General features: G+C 54.5%; 1 long non-coding RNA gene across 1 annotated transcript; it reads right to left on the bottom strand.

Moving 5' to 3' along the window:
- Positions 1–5,608: 5,608 nt before the first annotated feature.
- On the bottom strand, positions 5,609–10,059 carry LOC116591956. The gene is made up of 3 exons (XR_004286255.1): positions 8,767–10,059; positions 7,190–8,379; positions 5,609–6,650 (listed from the first exon to the last, which is right to left on the bottom strand). It is a non-coding gene; the product is annotated as an uncharacterized LOC116591956 (long non-coding RNA).
- Positions 10,060–20,306: the final 10,247 nt, after the last annotated feature.

The following is a 20,306-nucleotide window of genomic DNA, read 5'->3' as shown; positions in this document are numbered from 1 at the left end:
CTATTAATCCCCTGTATCTGCTTGTACCTAATTTTTATTAAAAATATCCTGAGCTCCAGCTGCCTTGTAAATTACAACGAGCTCGGAAGGCCCCCGCTGGAGAGCCAGGAGAGTCACATTGGAGCTGGGGCAGGTCGGCTCCTCGCTGCTGGGCCGGGGCGGGCAGGGCACTCGTGCAATCTGGTGAGGACAGGAGGGGACGGGGATCTGGTTCTGCGGCCCAGCCGTCCGTGCCGGCATGAAGTCCCCGGCCCAGCGCGGACCAGGTGGGCCCGGCGCAGGGGCTCAGTGTCCTCGGGAGTCCTGGCCCTCTGCTAGCCGGCCCACGGCGGCTTCCCTCTCACAGCCATCTCGGCAGATGTCTCCCCTTTGAGGAGAGAGCTGGGCAGTGGGAAGCCCGTGCATGCGGGCTGGCGGGTCAAGGCCAGGCAGGAAGCATCGAAACCCCGATGCGGTCTGCCCAGCAGGTGGAGGGCAGACCCTGTGAGAAGGGCAGGTGGGAGAGGACTCCTCGGGCGTGGGCCGTGCGTGGGCCGGACACTCAGCGCTGTGTGGACCCGAAGGGCATCCGGGCCCCCTGGGCGGGTTTCTCGGCTGGCGAGGGGGCCAGTGTCTCAGAGTCGCTCCCCATGCTGGAGTGGGACGTGGCGCCCCACGCTCACAGTTCTGGCCGAGGAGTCCCTGGGCTCTTCCTCCTGGGGAAAGTCCTGTCGGGCCCGTTGGGCAGGGACAGGACGCCCCACCCTGGCCACGGCAGGGCAGGAATGAAGTCCCGGGGCCGAGGGGCCTCTGCCGGTCCTGGCCTGGAGTCCCGGGGTTGGCCTGCAGGGGTGGAGTGGTGGGGGCGCAGTGTGGCCACTGGGGCTGGGCTGGGAGGTCGGCCTGAATGTCCAGTTCGATGTCCTGGCCCTGGGTCAAGGCCGCCAGGCCCCCCCACAGAGGGCCTTTAGGAGGGAGGAAGGCCGGGGCTGCTGGACGGCCGGAGGCCCGGCCGGGACCGTGGGGAGAACCAGCAGGAAGGCTGCAGGGAAGCAGGACAGACGCGGCCCCTCTTCCGGGCTCTCGCCTCACCAAGGGGACGGCGGTGTGGAGGACGGGGACTGTGGGCCACCCACCTCCAAACTCCTGAACCCCGCCCAGTGAGCTCCGGCTCCCACCCCCCGCCCTTCTGGCCCACTAGAGGCCGTGGGCTGGCTTCTCGCAGCCTGCTGGTGGGTCAGCTCCGCTGCGGCCAGGCCTTCCGCCCCACGGCGCGTCCTGGCTGTGGGAGCGAGGGAGGAGGGAGGCGGGGCGTTGTTGTCCAGCACCAGGACGGCCCGACCTGTGCCCCCAGCTGTGAGCTCTTGGAATCCAGGCAGAGGACCCTCCACACTCAGCCCTCCCCGCAGCCCCGTCCCCGCCCCGGGCGGTTTGGAGCCAAGACCCAGTACAGCTCCCCCGTGCGTCCGTCTGTGTCTCTAAATGACGCAGACACTCGCGAGAACAAAGTCCAGTGGTCCCTGCTGTCCTCGGGCCACAAGGGTTTCTCCTTTGCAGCTGTTGGGTCCCCATCACCCCGCGCCATGCGGGAGGGAACCTCTCCTGTCTCGCTGCGTCCACACTCAGGCCCCAGGGGGTGGCCATGTGCCCCCCGCCCAGGGCCACTCGGGCTGCAGCCCTGTGCCCCCAGGGCTGCGGCGGCTGAGGGCTCGGCGGGGCGCCCACTTCCAGGCCCCCTCACCAGCTTTCTGGTGGTCCCAGGTCCCCCTGGCTGCTGGCCGGAGACCTCGGTTCCTGGTCACATGGGCCTCCCCACAGGGCAGCCTTGTGTAGTGAGAGCTGGTGCCCAGGGGCTGAGGAGGGGGCAAGAGACACAGACAGAGACAGAGAGACAGAGACTGAGAGACATGCAGAGAGACAGAGGAAGACACATGGAGAGACAGAAAGAGAGAGACACACAGAGAGAGACACAGCTGGGAGAGTCTGTCTTGCCCGCGCAGGGGCTCACACAGCGGGCAGCCTACGTGCCCGTCCTGAGTAGGGCTTGTCTCTGTGGATCTCGGTGGGTTTCGGCAGGTGAACAGAACGTGTCCAGTGAGATGCTGTGGGACTTCCCAGCCCTGGAGGGGAGGCCCTCTGTGGCAGCACCCTGGAGCCCGGCTCCCAAGCCCTAGGGAAGCCCAGGCCACACAGAGGCCGCCTGGTGTCCCGGCCATGTGGCTTAGGAAGCCTTGTGATGTCTCCAGCTTTGGGCACCATCGAGGCAGCCACAAGAGTGACCCCTTACCTGCAGCCCGGCTTCTGCCCATACCTGCTGCCATCAGATCCCTCCATGTCCAGATGCAGTGAGCCGTTAGCCCTCGGGCCCAGGTGCTGGCCGCAGACCCGGCTGGTCCAGCCGCATGGCCACCTGCCAGCTCTGGCTCAGCCGCCGTCCCTGTGGGACGAGGCCAGTATCCATCTCACTGCCCGACTCTGCAGTTAGCGGCTCAGACGCGGCCCGAGCTGAGTGAGGAGGGGTCTGGGGGCTGCGAGGGGCTTTGATCCTGCTTCCATCCTGGGTGAGCCAGGAGACGGCTGCCCTTCAGCCCTGCAGGAGCCCCTCGGCCCCGCGGGAGCCCCTCCCCTGCCCCAGCCGTTCTCGGGGTCCCGTGGTGCTGGTGCCCATGCTGGGGCCGAGGGCAGGGGGAGCAGATGCATATGGTTTCCCTCTAAACGGAGCTTCACAGAGAGTCCCACTGGGCACGGCCCCTGCGAAGCCCGGGGCCCCGGGCCCCATGCTGAGCCCGGCCGGGCTGGGAAGCGGAGGTGCCTGCTTCTCCAAGACACACAGGGATGGAAAGCCTGCTTCCCCGCGGGAACAGAGCTCTGAACGGCCTTTCACATTTATAGACAGTTTAATCACCAAGCGGATTTCTCCCTCCAGTTCTGCCCTCCAGCCCCTCGGAGACTCTAGCTGGCGGCCCGCAGGGCCCGGCTGCCCGTGTGGGGCCTGCTGACTGGGACAGTGGGGCCAGTAGGGACATCTGTGATGGGCCTGGGGCTTCCGGCATGCACTGCACTGTCTCGTGTCTGCAGGCTGACTGTCGGGGCCTGGCCTGGTGACCCTTACCAGGACAGGTCGAAGGGACATTGGGGTGGCCTCCTCTGGTCTGGACCTGTAGGACCTCAGAGGACCCGCTGGCCCCGGCCTCCTGGACTGTTGTTGGGGCTCACTCCAACAGAAGCTTCCGCTTGTGGCTTCAAGGACCCAGTCTGGGGCAGACTCCTGGATGTGGGCAGGAGAGATGGGGGCCCATCGGGGGCACTGCGCTGCAGGGAAGCAAGGGCACCATCCGCCTGCCCCTCCCAGCTCTGACTGACGTGTCTGCAGACTTGTCTGGAAGGTTCTGCTCGGTGCTGGGAGAAGTGTCCCCACGGCTGTTCAGCTCCCACTGTCCCAAGACCCTGGGGCACTTGAGGGACCCCCGACATCAATCACAAATGATGATTTCTCCGGGGAGGGTGGTGGATCTCACTGTGGTCCCGAGCGGGAAGCCAGAAGCCCGGACCCTCCCCACCGCCGCCCTCCGTACCCCACCGTGGCCTCAGGACCCAGCCCCACCAGGCAGCTGGTGACAGGCTGAGAACCCCAGGGCCTCCACATCTGCCAGAGGACAGGTGACAGGGCCTGGTGCTGTGTCCCGGTGAACGGGAGGGGAGGGGCCTGGGAGAGGGGGCCCCGGGATCCCCGGGGAAGGACAGGTTCCAGGCTGCGGCGCACAGGCCTGGCCCTGCAAAGTTGGGGCTGCGGGGAGGCAGCTGGCCCGTCCCGCTCCCCCACACTTCCTGGCCAGTCTCCCAACAAGGGCCGGTCTGGGGATCCCATTAACATGTGGTGTGACCCCGGCCACAGGGACGTGCCCAACTTCCTGGAGCTGACGATACAGTCAGCAGGGACCGCCCAGACGCCCGGAGGAGCCCTGAACCAGCTGTGTGGAACCCAAGGTGGTGCCCAAGGGCGGCGCGAGGGAAGCCGCTTTCGGGGGTGGGGGTGTGTATGGGACAGGCCTGCGGTGTGGGCCCGTGGGTCACAGGGCGTGCCATCAAGTGACCGTATTGGGAAAATGAACAGAAATTCATTCTTCAATGAAATTCAGCATTCAGCATTCAGAAATTCGGCATTCTTCCTTCCTTCTGGAAATCAGGGTAGATTTGCAATTAAAGCCTAGATCTCTGTTCAATGCAATAGAAAAAAAAATTTTTTTCCGCTTCACTTTTCTCCACTATTTTCTCGGGCACATGGGCCTCTGCTTGTACGCGTCAGGAGAGGCTGACAAGCCGTCCCCAAGCCCTGGTGACTTCCCCAGCTGACCTCCTGCAGAGAGTCCCGGGCCAGCTGCCCTCCTGGCAGGGGTGTGGGTGACATCCACATGCTACGTGTTCTCACCTTTGTCAAAACAGGGACAGCGACTGACACCCGAACGAAGTCTGGAAGGAAGGGACACATCCCTTCTGGACGGCCTCACCCGTGGGCGATGTCAGAGGGCCCCACCCGAGGTCCTGGGGCGGGTGGTTTCGTCTCGTGCGTCCAGGAGACGTGGGTCCAGATATTGGGGAGCCCACGGTTACAAAAGAGGCCACTTAAAATTTCTCTCCTGACCTTATTTGGTTTGTAAATTAGTCACGCTTATTCTTGGATGCACTGCTTAGGGATTAAATAAAACCCACTCACAGCAGTTCTTGACTGAATAGGCTTCAGTTCCTTGTGTGACAAGCGCCGTGGACCAGAGCAGGGAGCCTCCAAACTCTGCTCATGGGGCCCCGGCGCTTCCTGTCTTTCTGGCCAGCCAGCGTCAGTGAAGCTTTTGTCCTTCTGCTCGTGGACTCATGGTCACAAGACGACTGCTACACCTCCAGCATCGCATCTGTCTCCAGCAGGAGGAGGGCACAGGACAGAGGTCACAGCGGGCGAAAGAGGGGGTCACCTGGGTCTTCCCCGTCCCCGTACTTTCGGGGAAGCCCAGCCCAGCCCGGCTCCTTCCCTGGCGGTGGCCTGGAGGTGCTGTGGGGCTCTCCCTCTCCCCCTCCCAGGGGAACCTCGGAGGGGGCTGGCGGCGGCCCTGACTGGGGGAGGCCCGTGTCCGTCCCGTGGGCCGGAAGGACGTCCTGCGTGATCACCGTTATTTTTAAGGCGACCACATTCTTCCTCTTTCTTTTAATTCGCTCCTTTTACCACAGAAGGGCCCCCACCCCCGGGAAGGCCGTCGCCGCGCCGCTCCTGGCCCACCGCCCGCGCTGTAATTAACGCGGAGCCGGAGATGCCGGGGAGGCCGGCTGATTAGTTTTTTTATTAAAATAATGGCGCCTTCCAGGCAATCAGGGAGAATTGCATGAAACTCAGCAGTTTTGCTGCTTATTTATGGCAATACCGAGCGGTGGACAGTCTCATTACCGTCTGTAAATACCCAGGGTCGTGTCCTTGATGGTGAAATGTTGCCTTCCTGGCCAGGGGGGCGTGGCTCCTGGCTCTCCGGGGCTATAAACCCCTGGAAGTAATTACCATGCGCTTTAAATGGGCTTTCGACAATCTTACAGTCTCGGGGGCTGCTTGGGCCTCTTGGGGCCCACGGGCCTAAGGGATGCGCAGGGCGTGGCCGGGGGGATGGGTGCTGGGTCCGCACTGGTAACAAGCGGTGGGTGTCGCCGTCTGTACACCGGGCCCTGCTGGGCGGACCGGCCCCCGCCCCCCATGGCCCCCCTGCAGCAGGCAGCTGGCGGCGGTACGCCTGCTTGGTGATGGAGCAGAGTGGGCACAGAGCCCCCACCGTGGGCAGCTCGGGCCACCCGGGCATCCGGTGTCAAGGGACCACAGCCCCTTCGGCCTGAGCCAGACGCTCTTCCTCCCGGGGAGGGTGGTCCCTGCGGCACAGGGTCCTTCCGCCGGGGCTCCAGGTGGCGGCCCCGCAGAGTCCTGTCTGCCCACCTGCAGCGGTCCCGCTCCTCAGAGACCATCCGCCCGGCCTGCTTTGGCTCCGGCCCACGTGGAGCTGCGGGCCCTGCACGGTGAGCTCTTTCCTCCGCACTCCCAGAGTTTCTGCTCCTGCTGCTTCTTCCTTAGCAGCTGGGGAAGGGGGAGGGGCGTCCTGGCAAGTCCCAGGCCACCAGACTGTCAGACACACAGCTCCGCTGGGAGGTCACACCTCCTCGTGGGCTTGCCTCCCACCCTTGGGCGGGCCAGGGCCCATGTCCTGCAGCGTGAGGAACCCACGTGGCCTGGGTTCCCGGGGAGCCACCCAGAGTTCTGTGGGCCCCACGGGGGTACGGGCCCGAGATGAGAGTGGAGAAGCTTCTGCCCAAATCTGCCTGGACCCAGGCCACAGGTGCACGGTCGCCTGGCCCTGCGGGCCGATCCAGCCAGGGTGATGCTGCGGCCCGTATCCGTCTCCAACCTGCCCCAGCCGCGCTCGCACAGGAAGGGCGTTCCTAGCTCTCAGGGGATGGCGGCCCTCGGTCTGGATTCCTCCAGGAACATGGAGAAACGGGAGTTCGGCAGCCGGCCAAGCGCTGGGTCCCCGCGGGCTCCGCCTCAGTCCAGGGTCAGGCCAACTGTTCCACTCGGTGCTTTTCCACGATGCCCTCAGGACGCGGAGAGAGCCACAGGCGGGCTGTGGGGGGCACCCTTGATGTGCCTGAGTGGGGACAGGTCAGACCTCCTTTTATCCCCAGGTCCCCTGAGCTCCCTCTCCGATGGGGGACCGCAGGAGCATTCAAAGTACGTTCCAGATCCCTGGGACCCATCGTTCGTGGATGGCTGCCCCAGCTCCCCTCGGGGTCCGTGTGCCCCAAAGCGGACCCTGGAACTGTCAGGAGTCACTTCACAGGGGCAGTGGCCCCCGCCCCTGTGTCCGCCGGAGCTAAGGCAGTCCCAGTGAGGACCCGGGGCTCCGTCTCTAAACTAGGAACTGGGATGGGAGCGTGTTTCTCTCTTGGGAGCCCCGGTTCTGGCAGCGGCCGCCCAGCAACTGGAGTCGCAGTGTCTTGGACGGCCCCCGCCAGGGTCTGCTCGGCGTCCCCCACCCGGGTAGTCCATGCCAGCTTCCTCGTGGCCACCCCGGGTGGTGGCTCAGACACGTGAACGCCACACGCGCCAGGCGGGGTCGTTCCTCCGAGAGCACCCGTGAGGTGTGCGTGGCCGGTCCCCGCCTTCCGCGGCGACTTGTAACCTCACCCGCTCCTGGAACCCGTGTCTCAGTTACTCAGTTTCTTGGCTGCAGGAGTCAGAATCCAACCGCAGATCACTGAAGCAGTAAGGGACTTAGTAGGGGACAGCGTGTACCTCACAGAATCCGAGCGAGTTTGCAGAACCAGGCCTAGAAAAGCAGGAGGAACCTAGAAGTTTGGGGGATTTTTTGGGTAAACCACATGTCTGAAGTCTGAGGTGAGAAGTGGCAGGGCTGTGGGCCCCACCACGGGGAAGCCGTGACCACCAGGGCAGGACCCGCTCTGACCACCGCGACACGATGCCCACACGACCTCACGACCTCTCTGACCGCCTTCTCCCGTCCACTTGCCGCAGCTCACCAAGTGGGGGCTTGTGCAGCGCGTGGCCTTGTGGCCTGGGGGCCATCCAAGGACCCTCCCCCACCCGCCGCGCGAGCACAGCCCCAAGCAAATGGCCGTCTCGAATCTGCCTCCCTACAGTCTCCCCGGGGCCAGGGCCTGCCCTGGGGGCCTGTTAGAGAAGACCCCCGCGGGGCTGACCAGAGCCCTCCTCTTGGGGTTCCTCTGGGCCAGTCGGGCCCTAGCTCAGCCGTCACGGACCCCGGACACGGCCCCAGGGCCTCCCTTTCTCCCCGCACCCTGCCTTGAGCTTGCTGCATGGCTCCTGGAGGCACGGGGCCCTTTCTCCAGAACCTGGGTGTCCGGACGGCCCGATTTCACTGTCTCTGTGGCCTGTTGGTGAAGGCGGCCCATCGTCCCGCACCGGAGCCCCCCGGAGCAGGTGTTCAGGCAATAAAGGCATAGCAGGGATTCCTCCCAAACAGGCAAGAATGTGGGGGCCGTGGTCGGGACGTGCCAAGCCCCCGCAAGGAGGGACGACCCCTGTGGCAGATGCCCCCTGCCGACGGAGTCTGCATTGAACCTTCCGTGGTTCCCAGGCCCCACGAGTCCCACCCAGAGCGCAGCCTGGCAGCGCCAAGCCCCGGCGCTTCTGAAACCATCTCGCGCAGCGTCCTGCTGGGCCGTCCGCTCCAGCCAGGCTGGACGCCCCCGGCCGTCCCTGCCCCCCTTCACACAGGCTTCTCCCCAGACGAGTGCTTCTCCTGGTCGGCTCTGCGGTCCAGTGAGGGCGTCTCAGTCCCTACGACGTCCCGTGCTCCCAGGACACCCAGGTGGCATTGGCTTGCTGCCTGTTCCCTGGACGAAGGACACTGTTCTTGCCGGGTGCCGGGGACAGAGAGGGCACAGATGGCCGTCACAGAGTCCCCTGCTTCTCCATCAGTCCCCCCTCCGGCAGCTGAGGGCGCCCACTCTCATGGCCTGGCGGGGGTGGGGGGCTGAGCATCCCCGAGGGAGACATGATGGTCCCGGACCCATGTCCCGATCAGACATGCTTGTTTCCAGCAGCAAGTGCGGGGGTGGGGCTGGGTCTCAAGGGTCATCCCGGCATCCAGGATACCAGCGGCTCTGACGTCTCCCTGCCAGCGTTCCCTCCCCCGACCCCCAGGCATCGTGGTCCCTGGGTGCCCCCGCATGTGGCCGTCTGCCTCTGCCGCGTCCCCAGGCGTGGGGGAGCCTCAGCACCTGCTTCACGCTGACATTCCCGGATCCTGACGCCCAGCACACGGAGCCCCAGCCCCTGGCTCACACTCCCTCCTCCTCAGCAGAAACAGGCCCTCCGGTTGCCAGGGAGCCATGGACAGTGTGGATGGGGCTTTGGGGATTCCAGAACCCTGATCACCGTGTCCTGGCTACTTGGTCACTGACTCCCAGGGGGCAGGAAACTCCTCTCTGCAGAGCACTGGGGGCTGAGCAGCAGGGAGCCCCAAGGTCCAGGAGGGCAACCAGCCGCCCTGAGCAGGAGGGTGGCCTGGGGCGCCCTGGGGAGGGAGCCGGCTGGAGGGATTTCGCCAGGGAACCCGGGCCGGAAAGGGACACCAGTTTTCCAGGCCCCAGCGGTCATCGAGGCCATTTTGTCCAGGTTTGCCCAGGGCGGTGGATCAGGGCGCTGCTGCTGAAGGAGGCCCGCCTCCCCGCCCCCTCACAGGCTGGATCTCCCGGAGCCGCCTCTGGGGGCGAGCCCAGCAGCATCCAGGGTGCTGGGGGGCGAGGCAGGGAAGGCTTGTGTGGGGTCGGCTGGCTGCTGGGGCCTGGCCCCCAGGGGCTCAGTGCTGCCCTCCTGGAGGGCCGGGTGGTGGCCTGTCTCACCCGCCCTGTCTCTCCAGCTTCTCAGCTGTCGGCTGCTCCAGGGAGGTCCCTCTGCATCTGGCAGGGTGGTGAGCCTTGCCGCGGGAGCCCGGGGCTGCTGGGGCCGCACACGGGCCGACGAGGGCCTCCGCCTTCCGTCTCGCGTGTCCCAGTGTCCTGGACTGGGTGGGCCGCACCCCTGCGTCCGGAGGACAGAGGGGAGGTCGAGGGCCTGGGCCCGCACCTGGAGGCTCGGGCCGGCCCGGGCGCTGACTCTGACGGGGAACTGTCAGGCGCGGGGGTGGGGGGGTCTCCGCTCTGGGTCTTTGTTCCCGGCGCCTCCGTTACGCCTCAGCCACATTTGTGCTCTACCCGGAGCCTCGCTGCACGAGCCTGCGTCCCCAGCCCTGCTCTCGCGAGCCTGTCGCAGTGTCAGGGCCACCAGAGGGGAGATCACAAGCCGCTCAGCCTGCCGCGAAGCCTTGTCCCCAACTGTTCTCTCTGCTCCCGGCGTCGGCGACAGCCCCCGGGGCGGGCTCCTGCTCCAGCTGGGTATCTCAGCCCCCGGGTCGTGCTCTGGCATCGAGGTGCGCGCCAGCCCCGCCGGCAGCAGCTTCCCGATGATGAGTCAGAATAAATTAGCATGCTAACGAGGAGAACGTGCCCAGGAACCATCTGGAACAAGGCAAGTTGTCATCGGAAGAGCCAAGTTGGTTCCAAAGCTGCGCTTTCTGCTTCAGACTCCTCCCTCTCTCCCTCCCACCACCTGAGCGCCAGGGTTAGAGGCCCCTGGCCATGGTGGTGTTCCTACTGTCCAAGAGAGGGCACGGACACGGGGGGGGCCCTGACACTGCCCCGTCCCGATGTCAAGGGGACAGTTGCTCAGCAGGGCTGTGGGCAGAGGGTGGGGGAGCTGCCTCCTCCTCGGCCGGCTGAGAGAGAGGGGTGGCCCCCCCCGGGGCAGGGGAGGAGAGGGACCTCAGCCCCCAGACCCGCGTGCTCACGAACACACACACACTCACACACAACACATGTGCGCACACGCCTTCACACACGCACAAGCACACTCGCACACTTGCATGTTCACACGGGCACACTCGCACCTGTGCACACGCACGCACACACCCACACGTGCAGCACACACATGTGCACACGCACGCATGCTCAGACGCTCGCACACTCTCGTGTGCATGTGTTCACGTGCTCACACGGGTCTCGCACACTCTCTTACACACACACCCACACCTTTGGCACAAGCTGGGTGTGCGGCGCTCAGACGAGGAGTCGTCGACTCAGAGCCTGATGGCGCAGCTGCGGGGGGCTGGCTGCTGCAGGAACGCTCCAGAAGCCGCATTTTCCCACGTCCAGCTCCCCACCACGGCGTCAGCGCGTGAGACAAACCCGTTTTGGGTCCTGGCTGCACACTCCCTTCGTGATCTCATCGTGTCTCTGTTTCTTGCAGCACCAGTGTTCCGTTGAGTGGGGCTGACAGCAGGGGCACGTGCCTCCAGAGCCCTGACGGGGCCCGACCCCACGATGCAGGGGAGCTCGCGGCGGCCAGGACCTCTGGTGAGCAGGAAGAGAGGTCATTATGTCACCTCCTGCGCCGAGCTGTCCTTGTGAGCAGCAGCGCGATGAGCTGCTCAGGAGGGGCCTGGAGAGAGAGACCGGGAGGGGGTCACAGAAGGACGTGCGGCTGGAAGAGGCCTGGTGGGAAGGAAGGAGCTCTGCCTGCCCCAGGGAGGGGGCTGGGTGGATCCTGCGCTAAGACATGAAAGGCGTCCTGCTTTCTGAGCCCCGAACTCCCTCCACCTCCCCAGACCCTAGTGGACCCAGCTACCACGCATGGGCTCTGGGAGGAGGATTTGTAAAAACAAGGTGGACAGTTGTAGTTCTGCGTGAGTCCGCCTGGACTTGGGCAAGGGGAAGAGTGTCGGGCCTTGGGCCAGAGGGAGCAGCAGGCTGTAACCCCCAGGGATTTGCCGAACAGTGAGAGAGGTACCCAGCTGACTTCTTTTATTTTTTAGGATTTTCTTTATTTATTTTGGAGAGAGAGAGAAAGAGAGAGAGCACAAGTGAGCACAAGCAGGGGCAGGGGCAGAAGCAGACTGACGGACAGATGGTCACATGGACTCCACACGGAGCCCGATGCAGGGCTTGATCCCAGAACCCTGACAACATGACCCGAGCCCAAACCAGGAGTTGGATGCTGAACTGACTGAGCTCCCAGGGAGCCCCACCCACCTGACTTCTAATGGGGCATGGAGTTTGTGCAGGGACTTAGGCTAACAAGTCACGGAGGTGGGGCTCGGTTGAGACCTGGCTGCCCTGTCATCGACATCCTTGTTATATTCTCTGCAATTGCAGTGTGGGTATTTGTTCTTGACTGCTCTAATACAGGCGTTTATGTCGGCAAAACATAACTGAGGTGCAGAACGTGCTAATCCTCTCTCAGCAAATCTGTGGAAGGCCTGGCTGTTTGGTTCGCGTTCCTGCAGGTGTGCGGCTACTGGCCCTTGGAAGAGTTAAACCAAGCATGATTTATATGATTTGGGCCTTGGGGTTAACATTTTCAGGACTTCGTGTTTCCATTTTAGTTAATTTATGTTGTTATTTCTCACAGCTTTCGCTTTATAGATTTCGATGGCAAGTTGTTTGCTGCTTAAAGATTAATCACGGTTCTGCTCTCACTGGGTCTTGAATCGCTCCTCAGACCAAATGACTGTTTGTCTTTTTTAGCCTTATGTGATACTCATTCTACTGACCCTTTTTCTTATTTCTGCAACATGTCTTTGCTATCCGTTCCTTTCTAACATTCCAGGATTTTACTTTAGGTGTACCTTGGGCAAAGAGTGCATATTTGGATTGTTTTGTTGAGGGTATTGTCAAAACAGACGTGTTTGTTGGCACATCTGTTATTTATGCTCTGTTTTCCTTGTTCCTTCTCTGTCTTTGGCTTTGTGAGCTGTTTACAGTTTTATTTTCTCTAGTGTTTTGGAAGATCTCCTTTTTATTTGTATTCTCCTAGTGATAAACTCTAAGTTTAAGATGTGTTTTTTAAACAGCTTTATTGAGATATGATTGACACACAATTAGCTGCACATATTTAAAGTGTGCAGTCTGATAAGTTTTGACATATATATGTTTATGAAACCATCATTACAATCAAGAAGATGAACAAGTCAGTCCCCGAGTCATCTTGGTGTCCTTTTGTAATGCTGCTCTCTTTCCTGCTTCTTTCCCCCACTCCTCCCTCCCCAGGAAAACACCGATCTGCTTTCTGTCACTGAAGATTAGTTTATATGTTCCCAATTTTACACAAATGGAATCATAAAATATGTACTTTTTGTGTCTGGTTTCTTTCACTCATAAGAATTATTTTGAGGTCCCTCCCTGTTGTAACATCTATCAACAGTTCACTTTTTTTATTTTAAAGATTTTATTTATTTATTTATTTATTTGAGAGAGAGCGAGAGTGCACAAGAGTGGGGGAGGGTCAGAGGGAGAAGCAGACTCCTTGCTGCGCAGGGAACCTGATGCGGGACTCGATCCAGGGACTCCAGGATCATGACCTGAGCTGAAGGCAGTTGCCTAACAAACTGAGTCACTCGGGTGCCCAGTTCACTCCTTTTTATTGCTGACTAGTGTTCCATTGTGTGGATAAAGGAACAAGTTATCTTTTCATCTGTTGGTGGACATTTTAGTTATTTCTAGCTTGGGGCTATGACAGGTATGCTGACATAAACATAAATGCACAGGCACTTGTATGGACATGAAGCTTCTTTTCACTTGCGTAAGTACTTAAGAGTGTAATTAGTGGGCATTATATGGTAGGTATGTTTAACTGTTTAAAAAACTATAAGCTGTTTTCTAATATGTTTGTATTATTTCACACTCTCCCCAGTGGTGTGCAGGGAATCTAATTCATTCACATGTCCTTAGCACTAGCTAAGTGCAACCATTTTAGTCATTCTAATAAGTCTGCAGGGGTATCTCATTGTGGCTTTATATACATTTGCATAATGAAAAGTGATGTTGAGAATTTTTACATAAATCCCCTTTATGTATTGGGTTGGGTAAAAAAAAAAAAAGGACAGCAAGATGAAAGGCTAAAACCTAATCTATCAACATTCACACTAAATGAAAATGGTCTATACACCTAAATTAAAAGACAATGATTTTCAGATTGGATAAAAAAGCATGACCCAAGTATATGGTGCCTATAAGAAACAAAAGCTAAATACAAAGACAAAATTAGAATGTATGGGGAAAAGATGTACCATGCTAACACTAGTGGAGAGAAAACCATGTGGCTATATTCATATTAAAGTAGATTTCTGAACATTGATTATTGCCAAGTACAAAGAAGGGCCTTTCATAATGACAAAGGTATGAATCAATGAGGAAGATGTAACAGTCCTAAATGTTTGTGAACCTAATAACAAAGCTTAAAAAATACATGATACAAATATTGGTAGAACTGTAAGGAGAAATAACAAATTTATAATTATATTCCTCTTTTGATAATTGATAGAAAAAATAGAAAAACCATCAGACACTGGTAAACTATCATCCAACTTGACCTAATTGACATAAGACACTCTGCACAATGAGTAGGATGTACATTTTTGTCAAGTGCACACAGAATATTTACTAAGACCACATTTTGGGCAAAAGAAAGTACAACATGATGCTGGGATTAAGACAGGAATGCAGAGATGGCTTAAGATTAGAAAAACAATCACTGTACTTTATCATATTAAGAAAAAACCCCGCATATGGTAAACTAAATAGATTCAGAATAATCATGTGACAAAACCCAACATCCTTTACTAACAAAAGCTCTCAGTAAACCAGGAAGGTAGGGAATTTTCTCAGTCTGACAAAGGGCATTTACAAAGCCATACAGTTATCACACTAAATGTGAACGATTGAATGCTCTATTCCTAAAATAGAATGAAACTAAGATTGTTCCTCTCTTTGCGTTTACTCAACTTGAGCTGGAAGTGCTAGTCAGTGCAATAAAACAAGGAATAGAAATAAAAGGCTTTCACATTGGAAAGAGAAATAAAACTTTGTTTGCAGGCATGATCGTCTATGTACAAAGTCCCATAGAATGTGCCATATTCATGAACTGAGTTATTTGATACATGTTGATGTCAGTTCTTCATATGCTGATTTCTGGAATTCCAAACAAAATCTCAAGAGAGTTTTAATTCTAAAAAACTATATGAAAATAGAGAGGGTTAGGAGTGGGCATTCCATTCCTAGGAAAGAATTTTGAGGGCTTTTATTACATGTTGTTTTACAAAATTATAAACTTTTCTTTTTCAAAGACTCCATAAAGTGAAAAGACAAGTCAGAAGCTGGGGAAAGATGTAAGCAACCCAGAAATGGCAAAGGATTAGTATTAATAATACATAAAGAGCTCAATATGAAAATAAGCCAAGAGGAAAATGGACAAAAGATTAGTTACTGGAGGAAGCAGCATGAGTGGTCAATAGACATAAAAAATTAATCTAGAAAATACAAGTTAAGTTCACAGGAAGAAACTATATTATGACTATTAGATTGGAAAAAAAATTAGAAGTTTAACAAAGCCAAGCATTGTGAAGGGAAGGAGCGGTGTATTGATACATAAACTGCTTGGGAGTGTGATATTGGTGCAATACTTTATTTTTCACACACAAGTGCTTTATTGAATTCAACTATAGACTGATGTGTACGTAAAATCCAGTGAAAGGAGTGACAACCTCAGGCCATGGACAGCAACTAGTAGCCTCCATAACATTTTATGATCCTGAAAGTGCTTGGACACTCACTTATGAACCAGTGGCAAAAATAATAATGAAGGTAATGATCAGAAGGAAGCCCAAGACCAGGGCCCAGATGTTCAGGCACTTGGAATGGAGGCAGAGACCTGGGTCCCCATCATGTCACCTACTACCTTCCGGTCCCTAGATTTCATGGAGTGGGTGAGTGTCACGAAGCCCAGGTAGCACTAGTTCAGAAAGATTGTGTTGAACAGGGACCAGACCATGTCGTTGGGCATGGTGGTCTCACTAGGAATGTTGGGCATGGTGGTCCCCATGGGAGGCGAGCTCTGGGGTGCCCTGCCTGAGTACAGCTCCTTAGAGCTCCTCCGAGCTCCTCCTCGAGCCTCTCATAGTTTGGGGATGCCAGTGTAGTCAACAGGGAAGGGCTGAGAATTGTGGTTCATGGTGTGAGATGGAGCAGCTGTGGTCCGGATGCTGGACAGTGCTCTGGGCCCACCCTTTCCAAGTAGCTTAGATTTCTCCAAAGTTTCTGTTATCTGGCTTTTTCAAAGTTGGTGAACTGGCCGGGTACCAGGAAGGTGGACGAATGACACAGGTGCATCAGGGCAGAGTGGGAGGAGCCCGAGGCAGTAGGGGGGCTTTCTTAGCATGGAACTTTCCCTACCCCTTTACCTGTTTTGTGTAGGTCTCAGCTTATTAATAATCACTGTTGGGGTTGGATCCAGCCTGACGATTTTTATTATGATTGCCAGAAGCCCTTCAGCTACAACTACCAGGAAACTTTGAAAAATTTTAAAAATACAAGACCTGGAAATTACACAGCACAGGTGTGGCCACAAAACACGGTCGATGGTGGGGGTTGGAGGGGGGGAGAGGGAGAGAGAGAGCAAGAGAGAGGGACTTCCCGAAAAACATGAGTGGGAAGTGGAAGCGTAGGACAAGGAAAAGCAAGTGATGCGAGTGTTCAGTTGTCAGAATCAACCAGCATCTTTTGGAGGTGGCCGTGCACTTGTCATTGGGATAGCAGCGTGCTTGCTGGAGATAGCGGTCTTTGAAATGGGTGCCTCCACGATAAATGATCAAGTCAGGCGCTGTGATCTGCCAAAGCTTGACATCAAGGGGTGTTTATCGGCTGCAAGAGAGGGTCACCCACCTAGCAGGACTCCCATCCAAGTCACTGCAGCTTGGGGGGCTTATGCCCAATGTGATTGTCCTTCTTGAGCACTGCTTGACCCAGGAATGTAAGACCCACACTGCCCATTGGGTCAGGGTCAGTTCAATACTTTAGAAAATGATTCGAGGGGCGCCTGAGTGGTTCAGTCAGGTGTGTCTGCCTTCAGCTCAGGTCATGATCTCAAGGGATCTCAAGGCTCCTGGGATGGAGCCCTGTGTTGGACACCCTGATCAGCTAGGAGTCTGCTTCTCCCTTTCCCTCTGCCACTCTCCCTCTCTCAAATAAATAAAAAATACAAATCTTCTTTAAAAATGATATGACATCCTGTGGCGTTAAAGGTAATGCATACTTAGGACTCATCACTTCCAGACCTAGTTAGTAGAGTCCGGAGGCATTTTGGCATATGCGTGCCAGGAGAGATGTCCAAGAATGGTAAAAGCAGTTTTGTGCACAAGAGAAAAAAACCTGGCAATAACTCATATTCCCATAAGCAAAAGAATGGGTAAATTGTGATGCATTAATACAATGGAATATTATATGGCAATAAACAATGAAATATAGCCCAGTCCAGTATTGTCTAAGACACAATGTCCAGTAAAAACAGGAAGTTTCTGTGTAATATTCAAGGCATGATACAATTTTTATAGAGCTCAAAACAAAACAAAATAATGCAATGTGCATTTAGGGAAACATTTGGGGTAAAATTCTACAACAAAACAAGGGAATGATAAACACAATATACAGGACGGTAGTTACTTACCGAGGGGCAGAGGGTGGAGGGGGGCAGGGTGATGGGATGAGAATGGAGTATGCAGGTCGGTTTAATAGTATTAGTCATTTTGTTAACTTTTTTCCATTATTGAGCTGATGAAATTACATACGTTTAAAGTCTACAGTGTGATGATTTATATACATATGCATTGTGAGATGATTACTACAACCAAATGAACAGATCACATAATTACCACTTTTGTGCATATGTGGTGAGAACACTTCACGTCTCTTCTCCTAGCGAACCTCAAATATACAATGCAGCGTTATTGAGCATGGTCACTGTGCTGTCATTAGCTCCCAGAACTTACCCATCTCATAACTGGAAGTTTGTACCTTTTGCCCAACACCTGCCCATCTTCCCTCCCCGTGAAACCTCTGGCAGCCGCCATTCTACTTTGTTTCTACGAGTTCGACGTTGTGTTTGTTGTTTTTGGATCCCACCTACCAGCGAGATCACACAGTACCTTTCTTTCTTTTTCCGTCCTATTTCAGTTAGCAGTGTCCTTCAGGGTTATCCATGTTGTCACAGATGGCAAGATTTCACTTTCTTTTTAATGGCCCAGTCGTATTCCTTGGTATATCATGTTTTCTCTATCCGTTCGTCTGTTGACCGACATTCAGGTTGTTTCCTTATCGTGGTTATTGTAAATAAGGTGGCAGTCGGTGTAGTGGTGCGGCTGTCTCTTGGAGACGCTGATTTCCTTCGGATATATACTTAGGAGGAGATTGCTGGGTCATACGGTAGCTCTATTTTGAGATGTTTGAGGAATTTTCGTACCTTTCCCAGAGTGGCTGCACCAGCTTACGTTCTTACCCACAGTGCACCACGATTCCCTTTTCTCCACATCCACACCAACACTTGTTTCCACTTGTCTTTTTGGTACTGGCCATCCTCGTAGTTGTGAAGTGGATCTCATTATGGTTTTTATAAAAAGATTTTATTCCATATATACAATGGAGTATGACGCCTCCATCAGAAAGGACGAATACCCAACTTTTGTAGCAACATGGACGGGACTGGAAGAGATTATGCTGAGTGAAATGAGTCAAGCAGAGAGAGTCAATTATCATATGGTTTCACTTATTTGTGGAGCATAAGGAATAGCATGGAGGGCAGTAGAAGGAAAGGAGAAGTGAACTGAGGTAAACTGGAGGGGAGAGGAACCATGAGAGACTGTGGACTCTGAGTAACAAACAGGGTTTTGGAGGGGACGGGGTGGGTGGTTGGGTGAGTCAGGTGATGGGTATTAAAGAGGGCACGGATTGCATGGAACGCCGGGTGTGGTGCACAAACAATGAATCTTGGAACACTGAAAAAATAAAAGAAAACCAGCACTGAAAAAAATAAAATAAAGTCAAAAAAGAAAAAAAGAAAAAAGAAAAGAAGATTTTATTTATTTTTCTGACAGACAGAGATCACAAGTAGGCAGAGAGGCAGGCAGAGAGAGAGGAGGAAGCAGGCTCCCCGCTGAGCAGAGAGCCCGATGCGGGGCTCGATCCCAGGACCCTGAGATCATGACCTGAGCCGAAGGCAGAAGCTCAACCCACTGAGCTCCCCAGGTGCCCCTCTCCTTATGGTTTTTATTTGTATGCATTTCCTTGATGATTAATAATATTGAGCACTTTTCCTGTTGGCCATTTGTACTTCTTTGGAAAATTGTCTGTTTAGGTTCTTTGCTCGTTTTAAAATTGGATTTTTTTTTCTGTTGAGTTGCATGATTTTCTTATATATTTTAGATATCAATTCCCTAACACCTATGTGGTCCGCAAATATTTTCTACCATTCCATCGGTTCTGTAGCTTCCACCTATCTGTGAATCGCCCACCCTCTTCTTGTTATTGATTTCTAGTTTCATACAATTATGGTCAGAAAAGATAACTGAATATTATTTCAACCTCCTTGAATTTGTTAGGACTTGTTCAGTGACCTAACACCTGCTCTACCCTGGAGAACAAGCGTACACCCGAGAAGAATGGATGTTCTGCTGCTGCTGGACGGAATGTCGCGTCTGTTAGGTCCGTTTGGTCTAGAGGGTACTTTAAGTCCAAGTCTATGTTCTGCCTCGATGAGCTCTTATTGGAAGGGAAGTATTGACATTGCCCACCCCTGTTACATTGCTCCTTATTTCTTTCAGATCTGCTCTTTGCTTGATGTACTTAGGCCTCCAATATTAGGTGCGTATGTGTTTACAATTGTTAGAAACTTTTGGTGAATCAAACTTCAAAAAAATTTATTTATTTGAGAGAGAGAGAGTGCAGGAGCAGGGGGAGGGAGAGGGAAAAGCAGGCTCCCTGCTGAGAAGGAACCTCAACACGGGGCTCGATCCCAGGACCCCGAGATCATGACCTGAGCTGAAGGCGGACGTTTCACCAACTGAGCCACCCAGGAGCCCTGCTAAATTGAACAATTAATAATTTTATGACTGTCTTCATTTCTTGTTGCAGTTTTTGACATAAAGTCTATTTTGTCTAAAATAAGTATAGCTATCCCTGTTCTCATTTGTAGAGAATGTCTTTTCCCATCCCTTCGCTTCGAGCCTACGCGTGTCCCTGAAGCTGAATTGAGTCTGTTATAGGAAGCATCTAGTTCAGTTTTTAAAACAGGTCAGTTCAGCTACTTTGCGTCCTTTGATTGGAGACTTTAATTCATTTACACTGAAAATAATTATAGAAGCAGGTAAGGACGTGTCATTGCCATTTTGTTAACTTTTTTTCTGGATGTTTTGTAGTTTCTTTCTTCCTATTTTACCTCATGATTGGAGAATCTACTGCAGGGGCAAGTTTTGATTCCTTTCTCTACCTTCTGTGTATCTATTATAGATTTTCGCTTTGTGGTTGCCACCACGTACATAAAATATAATAGTCTATTTTAAGCTGATAACAGTTTAACCGCAATCACATACAAAAACTCTACATTTACGCTCCCCACATTTTATATTTTTGATGTCACAATTTATATCTTTTCACATTGTGTATCCATTAATAAATTATGTTAACTATGTTTGGTTTTGATACATTTTTTTCTTTAACCTTTCTACGAGACTCAACTGATTTTAAACATCACCATCACAGTCTTGAGTATTCTGAATTTGACTATCTACTTACCTTTACCAGTGAGTTTTATGCTTTCACATATTTTTGTGTTACTAGTAAGGGTCCTTTCATTTTATCTTAAAGTATTTTCCTTTAGCATTTCTTGCAAGGCAGGTCTA

Source organism: Mustela erminea, chromosome 5, assembly GCF_009829155.1.
Source record: "Mustela erminea isolate mMusErm1 chromosome 5, mMusErm1.Pri, whole genome shotgun sequence".
Taxonomy (NCBI): domain Eukaryota; kingdom Metazoa; phylum Chordata; class Mammalia; order Carnivora; family Mustelidae; genus Mustela; species Mustela erminea.
Note: the sequence above shows the minus strand (reverse complement) of the source record. Positions and strands in the feature narration are given on the sequence as shown.